A 14,110-nucleotide genomic window follows, 5' to 3' on the forward strand; every position below is an offset into this window, starting at 1 on the left:
TTATTTATAAGTATGCTGTTTAATCTCCAAATATTCTGCAGTTTTCTGGCTACTTTTCTGTTTCTGATTTCTAATTTAATTCTATTGTGGTATGTGAACATACTTTGTATGATTTCTCCTGTTTTAAAATTATTAGTGTATTTTATGGTCCACAATGTGGTCTATATTGGTGAGTGTTCCATGTGAGCTTGAGAAGTTTGTGTAATTCTGTGGTTGTTGGATGGATTATTTTATTTTCATGCCATATTATCTTGAATTAAGTAAAAAAAAAAAAAAAACACTTCCAATCATTTTACCTACAGATTATTTTACCTACTGCTCTGTTTGGCAGCCAGTCTCTTGTCTCTCTTCAGCAATAGTGAGACAGATTTCTTTTCCTCAGGGGAAGGAAATCCATGTTTTCTTGCCTTTGCCAATAACAAAAATGTTGGAGATCTGGGGGACAAAGCTGTTGCCTTTAGCATCTTTCACATAAACCACATCAAAAGAGCCAGAATGTCTCACTCTGTTGGTGATCATGCCTATTTTTCCCAAGTTAGCACCTCTGGTCACCACCATAAACAGTCTCCAAATCGATCTGAATGTTGTCATTCACCTTGATGAAGGAATCAGAGTAGTGGATGGAGTGAACATCATGAGTCACCAGATGAGAGATTCCTTTTGTGCCCACAAAGATCTCTCTCACTTTGCACAGCTTGTATGTGGCCTCCTCAGGTGTGATGTAATGGACGGCAAAACAACCTTTGGTGTCATAGATCACATAGAAATTCTCTCTGCTCTTGTCAATGCTGATGACAACCAAAAAAACAGCAGGGGAGGTTATATCAGTCCAGACCTTACTATTAATCTCAATGGACCACTGCATGTAGATTGCCTTTATTTCATCTCCTTTAGGGCATACTCAAGTCTGTTCCTTAGGAAAAGGATGAGGGAGAGACATTCTCTCAGCCTGTGGGTATTGGTGTATGGACCAGGAGCAAACGCTTTGTCTAGTTTATCCAGTATCCAATGCTTTGGGGCAGCTACACACTTCAGATGCTTCTTGGGATCATAAGCCAAGGCTGCACTAGGTACTGTATGGAGTATTTTATACATGTCAATTAGATCAAATTGATTGATAGTGCTGTTCAGGTCATCTGTATCCCTACTGATTTTCTGCCTGCATGATCTATCAGTTACTGACGGGGGGGGGGGGCGGGGGGAGATGTCTCCGACTATAATTATGGATTTGTGTATTTATTTTTTCAGTTCTATTAATTTTGGCCTTCTAAATAGAACTGTCCTTACTTGTAGATGGCATGATTTTCTATGTAGAAAACCTCAGGAAATACATTTTTAAAAACCCTTAGAACTAATAAGTGAGTTCGGCAATGTTGCAGGATACAAGATCAACATACAAACATCAGTTGTATTTCTATATACTAGCAATGAACACATGGAAACTGAAAATAAAAATTATACTACTATTTAAAATTTTTACAAAATATGAAGTACTTAGGTGCCTTCAAGGAGCTTTCAGTGTATCCATGGGGTGCTCTATGCTGTGGCCCAGCACACACAAAAAAATTGGCTTGACCTATCAGATTCTCTAAGGAACTTATAGCTGGGAGCTTCTGAAGGATGAGGCAGTGAGCAGTGGGAGCAGAAGTTGAAAGGTTATTAGGTCAAGAGAGATCAGAGGAGCCATGGAATGAGAGATGGAGGATTGTTATACGGGAGAATGAACCACAGGAGTGTAGAAGCCATGAATAGAGAAGGGGACAATAGAGGATGAAGAAGTCAGTTTGTGACAGTAACTATAGGCAACCAATTCAGAGTAGCTGGGCCACACTGGTGACCCAAGTGAAGATCCACAGACTTCTGGGTTCCCATGTATGTGCATTGCTGCAGTCAGTACAATTTAGTATGGCCTCACCAAACCATACATATTCACTGCATGACCTCCCTTCTCCCCGACTAGAGGAAACTGGGAGGAATCTCTTTCTGGAAATCAGGAGCCTCCCCCCCCCACCCCGCCCCACTCCCAGAATAAGCGCTGCTTGTCATTTCTCTCCTTTGATTTTGGTTCTCTTGGTGGTTAGGAAAGTTCTAATGTGGCACGCTAAGGAGAAATGGCAAAGAGATTTGAGTTTCTGTTAGCTTGAACTTGAAAAAGTGGGCACATCCCTGGGGCCCAGGGAAGTCCTGAAGTTTGTCTCTTTCAATTGATTCTGAGCACAGGCAGGGAAAGAGTGGTATTCGTTTGTAACTGCTCAGACTCCCATAGGCTCCCTCAGCTACCAACTCAGCCCCATTCTCCTGCTGGTTTTGCCTGTGTCCACTACTGAGTTTGACACATAATGCCATCTCTGAGCCAGAACTTGGAAAGAGTTCTGGTTTTCTAATTCTCTATCCTGTTTGACTGTCCCGGGACTTCCTCCTGGTCCTGAACCTACTAGATCTGGGGCTGAGGGCATTGAGCCCCTGAAACCTCTCGCCCATGGATTTAGTTTGGATTCTATGGGCAGAAGGGGACATGATGGGCTTCCTGGCAGAGCCAGACATTTCAGCATTGTGCTTAAGGAGGCAGAATCATGTGCTGGGGCATGGAATGGGTTCCAGCAAGTGTAGCTTATTAGTGATGAGTTGAGAGGAGGCCACTGGGAGACAAAGGGATGGAGGGCTGCCAGATGCCATATGGCAGGAGAGGGCCATGGGGAGATTCTTATGTATCCTCAGGGAGAGGGGGTCTCAGATCCACTTGGGGGTCTCTGTGCTGCCCTCTGGATCCCTGCTGGCCACTGTAGCCATATCCTTTGCCCCACCTGGTCACTGAGGGTCTTGCTAGCATCTGCTGCTGAAGGGTGCCCTAATGAAGCTCAGGATGTGGACCACCAAGTGCTCATCATGCTACCCCCACCCCACTCAGCCCCATCTTGGGTCTTACTGATGCTGAAGATCTTCCCCAAGCACTAATGTGTGCAAAGTCCCACAGCACCATGATCTCAGGAGAATGAATACTATGACAGTTTAGTACTCCATATCATTGAATTTAAGAAGCACTGTTATTTTGCATACCCTTAAGAAAGTGAAAACTTTGCCAGCTAAACTGTGAAATTCCACTGATTGTAAGATGCATCTCAATTTCAGAGATGAAAAAAGGGCATCTCAGAATGTTAAAATATGGTATTTTATAATTAGCGTGGTGGTTAAGAGCCCGATATGAGAGCCAGGCTGCATAGGTTTGAATCCCAGCTCGGCCATGTATAAGCTATGGGGTCTTGGGCCAGTCACTTTTACCATCACTGGGCTTTAGTTTCCATGACTGTGTAATGGAGACAGACCTACTTCCTAGAGTTGTGAGGACTGAATATGTGTGTAAAGCATTTCAACAGTGCCTGGCACCTAATAAGCACTGTCCTTGCTGTTTTTATTTTTAACAAATATTATATCCATTACATACATAAGCAGAGGATAAATAATGGCCTTTGCCATCACCCCCACTGCCTTGCTGCCATTCCTGTCACCAGGTAAGCAGGGCTCTTGCCAGCCCTCCACAGATTTCTTGGCAGTCCCCTCCAAAAACAGGTTTCTTGCTGCTCAGCTGCTAATTTGGGGCTGTCAGGCATAAGTAGGACCATAAGCCAATCTGGGCATGTCTGAGGCCAGTCATTTCCAACCAGACCTCTCATCACTGTAATCCTCAGACACTTCAGGGCAGACAAGCCCCTTCCCCACCCAATATCCCCATCCCATTATTGTTATGAGCATTCTGACCCTGGTTCCTCCCAGCCATTGCCCCTTTCCACCAAGCTCTTCCCAAAGGCCCTCTAGAACTCTCATTTCACTGCAAACAAATGCCACCACCTTCTCAATCTCTTCCCAGAAGGCTTTCTTCATTGCTTTGCAGCCTTAACTGGAAAATGCCTCCCCCCATTAGGGAGCCACCTCCTCCACCTCCTTCTGTCTTGGGGAGAGAGGGCAGATTCTTCTGGCTCTTTGCTGCTGGGTCTAGACTGGAGCATGATTCTTCTGCTGTCAAAGCTGACCCTTCTATGAGCTTCAAACAATCAAGCTGAACATTTTGTCTTAAAAGCAAAGGGGTTTTAAATAATGCAATTAATACTTGATAAATCTTCTTTTTAAAAATGTCATCCTTTACAGATAAGGCCAGCCTCCTGGACTCAGCCCCATCCCCAGCTGCTCTCTGGTGAATCCCAGTTATCTGGTTAGTGCATCTTTCTCCTGACCTTTTTCTCTGCAATAACCCATACACAGAAATGTAGAGTTTTGTTGTGTGTGTTTGGAAAAGAACTACAATGGCATCTTACTACAAGCATCATTCTGTAACTGGCTGTTTTCTCTTGTCTGTCCTGGCAATCTTTCCATGTATAATTCTACTTCATTCTTATAAGTTATAAGCTACACTGCAGTGTAGCTCTTTTTGGAAATACCACAGCATTTTTTAACTGTTCCTCCAACATGAACATTTATGTTGTTTTCATTTTTCTCTATTATAAAAAAATACAGCAATAAACAGCTTTCTATGTATTGGTTTACACACAAGGGAGGATGTTTCTTCATTCCTAATATTTTGAAAAGAGTAATGGCTGTATTGTTTTATAAGGTAGGTAATGCATATTATAAAATTGAAGCAATTTAAGAATTGCAGTGAAGAAACAAATACATCACCAACAGTTGCACCACCCAGAAAAGAAAAAAAATACAGTTAACATCTGGTGAACAGCATCCCAACTGTCTCTTTATGGGTATGTCCAGGTAGAAGACAGCAAGCTATCTAGAAATAACTTTATAATACTGTGATCATACCAGTCATGTTATTTTCAATGAAAAGCGTGAAATTTGGTTTTATTTGAATATAAGTGATAAAAAAAGGAACCAGTGTGAAAATAAAGGAACTGTAGAACTTGATGTAACTGCTTCTCTCCACGAGGTCTACTGGTCATAGAGTGAAATGATTGGAAACTTTTTTTTTTTTCTCCTCCCCTTCCCTCTCTCCTCCCTTCTCCCCTGCCTCCTCTCCCCTTCCCTTCCCTTCCTTTTAAAAATCTCTGTAGCCACTATCAGTTGACTCCTAGGACAGAGGATGGGACCTTTACATTTTCTTGTTCCCCCACATCCCAGTTTTTGTTGGTTATATCAGCTTTACTTTGTCAATTGTTATAATGCATTCTATTTGGCAAGGCTGTGACTCCCCAGTCATTTAGTGGAGATCCTTAGATCCTTAGTTTTATATTTTAATGGGTTCATTGCTCATAGCTACCTATTTTTGAATTCTGATCTATCCCTTGGTTGGCAGGATTTGTCTTTCAAGAAGGGCTAATGAATACTCAATTCCCCAAGTCTTCCCTGACTGTGGATAGCATTCATCTTTGAATAATAAATTGGCTGGGTGTAATATTCTTGAGCCATACTTTCTTTCCTTCAGAACTTTGAGGAACATTGCTCCACTGTTTTTTTGACCCTGATAGTTTCTATGGAGAAGTACAGGGAAGTCTGGTTTTTATTCCCTTTGCTGATTTACTCTTTCTGCTTGACTATCTGAAGAACTTTTTCTATACTTCAAGTTAAATAATTTAATCGGGACGTGCCTCCAAGTTAATGATTCTATATCTATTTTTTCTTCATATGTGGTATGCTTTTATGATCTGCTGATTCAGTTCTTGCTTTATTTTGAGAAAATTTACTCACAATAAACCTCTGAATATTTTTTTCTATTTTACTTGTTGTGTTTCCTCTGAGCTCTTGCTTTATTAAATCCATTCATCCGCTCAGTCAACAGATATTTATTAAGGACCTACCAAGTGCCAGGCATTGTGCCAGACAAAATTTCATGGCTTCGTGCAGTTGACATTTAAGTGGGATGAAGGAAACAGGAAGTAAACAAAATAAACATGTACGGTAGATCGTGTACTAGATGGTGATAAGTGCTGTATAAATCAGGGAATATGTTGGGCTAGAATTGTAAATAGGGTGGTCAGGGAAGGCCTCATGCAGAAGGTGACATTAGAGACTGGCTCCAGCTTCTCTTGATTTGCATTTCCCTGATCAATAATGAGGTAGACTGTCTTTCTCTCTCTGTATATATTTATTATGTATATAATATATATACAGAAAGAGATTATATATATACACACAGAGATTATATGGAGAAATATACATACATATAGGAAGAGAAAGACAGAGACAAGGAGACAGAGACAAAGAGAGACACAGAGAGAGACTATATGTATTTCTTTTTCCTTTGAAATGCCTGCTCATGTCCTTTGCTTGTTTTCATTGCAGTGCTTATCTGTTTCTTAATGATTTGTAGTTCTTTACCTTAGATATGTTGTTGTTTATATGTGTAACAAAAATCTTCTCTCAGTCTGGGACTTGTCTTCTCATTTTGATTATGTTTTTTTTTTTTTTAAAGATTTTATTCATTTATTTATTAGAGAGCGAGCGAGAGAGAAACAGCATGAGAGAGGAGAGGGTCAGAGGGAGAAGCAGGCTCCCCGCCGAGCAGGGAGCCCGATGCGGGACTCGATCCCGGGACCCCGAGATCATGACCCGAGCCGAAGGCAGTCGCTTAACCAACTGAGCCACCCAGGCGCCCCTTGATTATGTTTTTTAACGAATAGACTCCTAATTTATCAATTTTCTCTCAGGGCATTTTGGGTCTTGTTTAAGAAATTCTTCCCTACCCCAAGGTCAGAAAAATAATGTCCACTCAGTTTTTAAGTTTTGCTTTTGACATTTAAGTGTTTGATCCATCTGGAGTTCATTGTTGTGTATGGTGTGAGATGGGGCAACAGTTAACATTGGTGACCTGGCATGGGGGTACGGAAGGTGCGCTAGTGCTGTGCCCCCTAAAGACCCTCTTCCCCCTGCTTCAATATAGTTCCATCATAATATTTGGTGAAATAAATGTTCAGTGTTTACGTTATTATGACTATGTAGACATTGCTCACAGCTGAGCCACAGAGTGAAATATGATTACCTTTTCCTCCCTATTACAAGCCTTTTGATTTTTTCCTGAACTCAGTACTTGCTTCATTTAGTCCCTCTGCTTTTGCTTTCTCTACACCTATGATTATGTTTTCTTCCAGATTTTCTAACCAGAGATGTAAAATTACTCTTAATACAGCCAAGCACATCAGGTTTGGTTCCTTATTTTTTTTGCCTTTGGAGATCCCCTTCCTATAATGACTTCTTCATCCTCCTGCTCCGATTTGGACTTATTTTTCTTTAGACATGTTGCCCAGGTCTCATCCTGAAAGTTTCTTCCTCTTTCTCTCCCATTTTCCTAGATCCCATGTTACCCTCTTTTTATGTCTTAATTCTTCACTTTGGGGGAGTACATCCTCTAGTATCTTACTGAGAAAGGGTACATGAGAGTTCCATGTTTGGGGGGGATCATATATGTTTGAAAACAACTTTATTCTCCCCTCACATGTGATTGATACTTTGCTAAATTCAGAATCCTGAGTCAGAAATTATTGTCTCTAAAAAATTTTAAGGCATGTCTTTATTATCTTCTAGCTCCCATTATTGCAGTTGGTAATTCTTCTACCACTGTGATAATCGGTCTTTTGATCCACTTTTCCTTTCTTGAAGCTTTTAGGATCTCCTACTTAACCACAGTATTCTGAACTTTCATGATACTGTATATTCTATGTGGGTATTATTTTCATTTATTTTGATGGGTACTTGGTGGGGCCCTTTCAATCTCATGTCCTTCATGAAGGATTCTGTCTTTTAGTTTTGAGAAATTTTACTGTATCATTTATTTAAATTTTTCTATTTAGTCTGTTCTCTTTTACTGGAGTTCTTATTAGTTGAATGTTAGACCTCTTAGATTGATACTCTAATGTTAAAAAAATATTTTCTTCTCTCTCTTTCATTCTGTGTGTGTGTGTGTGTGTACTTGATGGTCTTGGCTTCCAGAGTTCTGGGGACTGGTGGAGAGGGAAACTTACCACTTAGTGTATAGATTTGCTAATCTGTTTTCCCTCCTATTCTTCACAGTGCCTGGTGTTCCCCATTTCCCAGAGATTAAATCTCCTGTCCCCTGACTGGAGGCGTAAAACCTGCCTGGGTTAGAAATGAGGCTTGCCCCTTTTAAGATTTTTAATTAACCCCTTTATTTATTTATTTATTTATTTATTACTATTATTTTTTATTCAAGTATAATTAACATAGAGTGTTATATTAGTTTCAAGTGTTCAATATAGTGATTCAACAATTCTGTACATTACTCAGTGCTCATCAGGATAAGTGTACTCTAAATTAATCCCCTTCACCTATTTCATTCATCCCCCCTCCCCAAACTCTCTGGTAACCATCAGTATGTTCTCTATAGTGAATGGTCTGTTTTTTTTTTTAAAGACTTTATTTATATATCTGAGAGAGAGAGAGAGAGAGAACGAGTTGGGGGGGGACCAGAGGGAGAGGGAGAAGCAGACCCGCCACTGAGTGGGGAGCCTGACACTGGGCTCCATCCCAGGGCCCTGGGATCATGACCTGAGCTGAAGGCAGATGATTAACCGACTGAGCCACCCAGGTGCCCCATTAACAGTCTGTTTTTTGTTTGCCTCTCTTTCTCTTTGTTCATTTTTGTGTCTTAAGTTCCACATATGAATGAGATCATATGGTATTTTTCTCTCTCTGACTTATTTCGCTTAGCATTATACTGTCTAGCTCCATCCATTTTGTTGTAAATGACAACAAGATTTCATTCTTTTTGTGGTTGAATAATATTCCATTATATATTTTATGTGTGTATATATATATATATATATATATATATATATATATATATATATCACATCTTCTTTATCCATTCATCTATTGATGGACACTTAGGAAAGTTCCATAATTTGGCTATTGTAAATAATACTGCTATAAACATAGAGGTGCATTTATCTTTTTGAATTAGTGCTTATTCTCTTTGGGTAAATACCCAGTAGTGGAATTACTGGATCTTATAGCAATTCTATTTTTAATTTTTTGAAGAAACTCCATACTGTTTTCCACAGTTGCTGCACCAGCTTGCATTCCCACCAATAGTGCATGAAGGCAAGGGAAACAAAAGCAAAATTAAACTATACAGACTACACCAAAATAAAAGCTTTTGCACAGTGAAGTAAACCATTAAGAAAACAAAAAGACAACCTACTGAATGGGACAAAATATTTGCAAGTGATATGTCCAATAAGGGGTTAATATCCAAAATATATAAAGCACTTCTATATCTCAACATACAAAGAAACAAAAAAATCCAATTAAAAAATGGGCAGAAGACAGGACTCGACATTTTTCTAAAGAAGGCATACAGATGACCAATGGACACATGAAAAGATGCTCAGCATCACTCATCATCAGGGAAATGCAAATCAAAACTACAATGAGATATCACTTCACCCTTCTATTTTCAGCCCCATGCATTACTCTGCCTTCCTTGGTACCTGACAGCTCCAATTCTTTTTTTTTTTTTAAGATGTTATTTATTTATTTGACAGAGAGAGAGACAGCAAGAGAGGGAACACAAGCAGGGGGAGTGGGAGAGGGAGAAGCAGGCTTCCCGCGGAGCAGGGAGCTGATCCCAGGACCCTGGGATCATGACCTGAGCCGAAGGCAGATGCTTAACGACTGAGCCACCCACATGCCCCTGACACCTCCAATTCTGAAGGCTTTCTGGGTTCTGTGAAAATCAGCTTGTTTCTCCCCTCTGATGGCTTCCCCTGGCTGGCTAAGTCAGCTACCACTCCTCTGTCTACTTTCCAGCTTCCAAAATTTGACATTTTCCTTGCAGATCTTTTCTTTTGTCCTTTTTTTGCCATTGTGAGTTTATAATATTTAAAAAGTTACTTTAGAGGGGCACCTGGGTGGCTCAGTCAGTTAAGTGTCTGACTCATGATTTCGGCTCAGTTATGATCTCAGGGTGGTGAGATTGAGCCCTGAGTCAGGCTCCACACTGAGCATGGAGCCTGCTTGAGATTCTTACCACCCCCAAATAAATAAATAAATAATAAATAATAAAGTGGCTGCACCAAAAGATAAAAATTTGGAGTCAATTTTTCTCTTTATTTTCATTTCTTTGTTTGTTTTTCCTTTTTTTTAATTTAAATTTTAGTTAGTTCACATGCAGTGCAATATTGGTTTCTGGAGTAGAATTCAGTGACTCATCACTTACATACAACACCCAGTGCTCATCACAACAAGTGCCCTCCTCAATCCCCATCACCCATCTAGCCCATCCCTCCCCATCTCCCTCCATCAACCCCCAGTTTGTTCCCTATCATTAAGAGTCTCTTATGGTTTGTTTCCCTCTCTCCTTTTTTTTTCTTTTCCCCCTTCCCATATGTTAATCTGTTTTGTTCCTTAAATTCCACATATGAGTGAAATCATATAATTGTCTTTCTCTGACTGACTTATTTCACTTAGCATAATACACTCTAACTCTATCTACATCGTTTCAAATGGAAAGATTTCATGCTTTTTTGATGGCTGAGTAATATTCCATTGTATATCTATACCACATCTTTATCCATTCATCAGTTGATGGACATTTGGGCTCTGTCCATAGTTTGGCTATTGTTGATAATGCTGCTATAAACATTGGGGTGCATGTATCCCTTCGAATCTGTATTTTTGTACCTTTTTTGTAAATACCTAGTAGTGCAATTACTAGGTCTCAGGGTAGTTCAATGTATAACTTTTTGAGGAACCTCCATGCTGTTTTCCAGAGTGGCTGCACCAGTTTGCATTCCCACCAACAATGTAGGAGGGTTCCCCTTTCTCTGCATCCTCATCAACACCTGTTGTTTCTTGTGTTAATTTTAGCCATACTTTAGAGTCAATTAGAATGAGGTCTTGGAGGGAGCAGAAATAACGTCACCTAGTCAATCTGCTATGCTTAACCAGAATTGTTAACCAATTCTTTTTATTTTCTTTAGGACCTCTGTTACAAATAATTGGATTAATCATAAACCTTGGTTTACAATGCACTATCACCATTGATTTTTGCATGGTCTAGTTTATTCATTTTAATTACTTAATTAATATAAAGACCACCTGTGATCCTTATGTCCAACTTGAGAACTAAAACATTACCGATATCTGGGGCGCCTGGGTGGCTCAGTTGTTAAGCATCTGCCTTCAGCTCAGGTCATGATCTCAGGGCCCTGGGATCGAGCCCCGCATCGGGCTCCCTGCTCGGCGGGAAGCCTGCTTCTCCCTCTCCCACTCCCCCTGCTTGTGTTCCCTCTCTCGCTGTGTCTCTCTCTGTCAAATAAATAAAATCTTTAAAAAAAATAAAATAAAATAAAATAAAACATTACCCATATCTGATATCTGGCTTTGTGCTCATCTTCTATCCCATTCCCTGTCTCTCCCATAACTCCAATTTGAACTTTATAAAAAGAGGATCATACTACGTATGTAATCTTGGGGTTGCCTTTTTTTGCTCAATTACTGAAAATTTTCCATATTATCATTTAAGATTTTAGTTCATTCATTTTCACTGCTGAATTATATATCATAATTTGTTCATTTTCCTGTTGATTGTCATTTAGGGTGTTCTTATTTTGTGTTATTGCAAACAGTGCTTGTGTGGACATTCTTATACATGTCTCTTATTGTACCCCAACGTGGACTTGCTGCATTGTAGGGTATACAAACATCCAAATTTACGATATTATGCCAAATTGTTTTAACTAAGTGGTAGTACTAATTTTCACTCCCATCAGCAAGGTATAGGATATTCTGTTGTCCCTCATCCTCTCCAACACTTGTCAGACTTCTTAATTTTTGCCAATTGAATGAGTGTAAAATGGCATCTCACTGTAGTTTTGGTTTCCATTTCCCTGATTGCTAATGAGGTTGAGCATCTGCTCATATGGATATTGGCCATATGTGTTTCCTCTTCTATGAAATGTCTGTTCATGTCTTCTGCCTATTTGCCTGTTGAATTATTTGTTTTTATCTTATTATTGTTTTGCAGTCTTTCATATACCAATCCTTTGTCAATCATATGAATCACCAATTTGTAGCTCTTAATGTAATGCAAATTTGCTTTGGGTGGCATCCCCAGGGAGTGGCCATGTCTCTTCTATAGTTACAGATCCTGCTAGGCAACCCTGTTTCTGCTCCAACTGAATAGTCTCTACTATTCCAGCTCCTAAATGGGTGACCCCAGTTACTGAGCTCTGGAGATATTATCTCTTCCCTTTTGCCGTCCATTCCTGGGGGTAAAGGGGTCTTTCTATAATTGTTAATCTCTGGGTTGCTTCATTGTCCTTTATTTGCCTGTTCACCTTTCCAACACCTTTGCAACTAGTTGCCTCTCTTAATTTCTCTCTCGTGATCTACCTAGCATGGATGTTGCTTTTATAACTGGATCTTGATGGATACAAATACTTCCCCACTCCAAGGTGAAAAATATATTCATCTCTAGTTTGAACTAAATGTTTAAAGTTTTTCTTTTGATATTCAAATTCTAATCCATCTGGAATTAATTGTTGTGTAAGGCATTTCATTTCACTGTGATATAAAGTAGTGATTACATTTCATCTTTTCATATAGACAATCATTTTTTTTCCAGCTCCACTTAGTGGATAATGCCTTTTTCTCTACTGATCTGTCAAGCCCCCTCTCTCATACAGCAAATCAGTTACTGGTCTCTCTAGTTCCATTGGTCTATTCCAATTGTCCCTGTAGAGAACTTTAGTACTCAACTCTCAACAATCGATGTATCATGCAGACAGAAAATCAATAAGGAAACAGCAGATTTAAACAACACTATAGACCAAATGGACCTTACAGACACATACAGGTATCCCTGCCTTCTGAAAGTTTGCCTTATGCCACTTCACTTTAACAAAAGACCTACATTAGTACAGTAATGCCTTTTTTCATAAAAGCAAAGATCCTCTTTGGATTTCTTTTGGTTAGTGAAAACAGCTCTGCATATCTATTCTTTGAAATTTTGATGAGGCTATCATTATGGCTAATTTTTATAAATGTTTAATGTGTATTTGAAAGAATACAATACTCTAATTATTGAGTTTATAACTATATGTCCATTAGGTCAAGTTTGTTAATTGTGTTCAAATCTTTTATACATGTACTATTTTTTTTGATGGCTTGGCTACCAACAATTGAGAGAGGTATATCTGCTCCTTATGAGAGTTGATTTACTATTTTCATCATGCAGTTCTATCAGTTTTGCTTTTTATATTTGAGGTTATTTTATTATGCACATATTGTTTTAAATTGCATTACTTCTTAGCAAATCAAGAATTTTATTACTGTGTAGTGATCCTCTCTATCCTTAACTTTGTCTTAATACCTGTTTTTCTTGAAGTTAATATAGGTGCACTATCTTTTGGTTAGTATTTTTCTGACATATCTTTTACCATCCTTTTATTTTCAATCTATGTCCTTATATACACCCTATGTATGTCTTTCATAAAGAGCACATATCTGGGTTTTCTGTCATCCAACATGGAAAGCTCTGTATTTTCACTCTCAAGTTTAATATCTTTACATTTATTGTGTTATTGATATATTTAAACTTGTTTCTATTACCTAACTTTTAGACTTCTATTTGTCCTGGTTTCCCCCCATGTTTTATTTTCTTCTTTCCCCCTCATTTTTTTTTAAAGATTTTATTTATTTATTTGACAGAGAGAAACACAGCAAGAGAGGGAACACAAGCAGGGGGAGTGGGAGAGGGAGAAGCAGGCTCCCCGCTGAGCAGAGAGCCCGATGTGGGGCTCGATCCCAGGACCCTGGGATCACGACCCGAGCAGAAGGCAGACGCTTAACGACTGAGCCACCCAGGCGCCCCCCCCTCATTTTTTTAAAAAGATTTTATTTATTTATTTGACAGAGAGACAGCGAGAGAGGGAACACAAGCAGGGGGAGTGGGAAAGGGAGAAGCAGGCTTCCCGCTGAGCAGGGAGCCCGATGTGGGGCTCGATCCCAGGACCCTGGGATCATGACCTGAGCCGAAGGCAGATGCTTAACGACTGAGCCACCCAGACGCCCCTTCCTTTGACCTTTTTTTTATCTTTTTTTTTTTTTTTTAGATTTTACTTATTTATTTGACAGAGAGAGACACAGC

The 14,110-nt window shown here is 39.6% G+C and overlaps 1 pseudogene; it reads right to left on the reverse strand.

Moving 5' to 3' along the window:
- Positions 1–308: 308 nt before the first annotated feature.
- On the reverse strand, positions 309–1,095 carry LOC102729401 (small ribosomal subunit protein eS4, X isoform-like; annotated as a pseudogene).
- Between the last annotated feature and the right edge of the window lie 13,015 nt (positions 1,096–14,110).

The sequence above is a fragment of the Leptonychotes weddellii genome, chromosome X, assembly GCF_054177405.1.
Source record: "Leptonychotes weddellii isolate Sample4059 chromosome X, ASM5417740v2, whole genome shotgun sequence".
Classification (NCBI taxonomy): domain Eukaryota; kingdom Metazoa; phylum Chordata; class Mammalia; order Carnivora; family Phocidae; genus Leptonychotes; species Leptonychotes weddellii.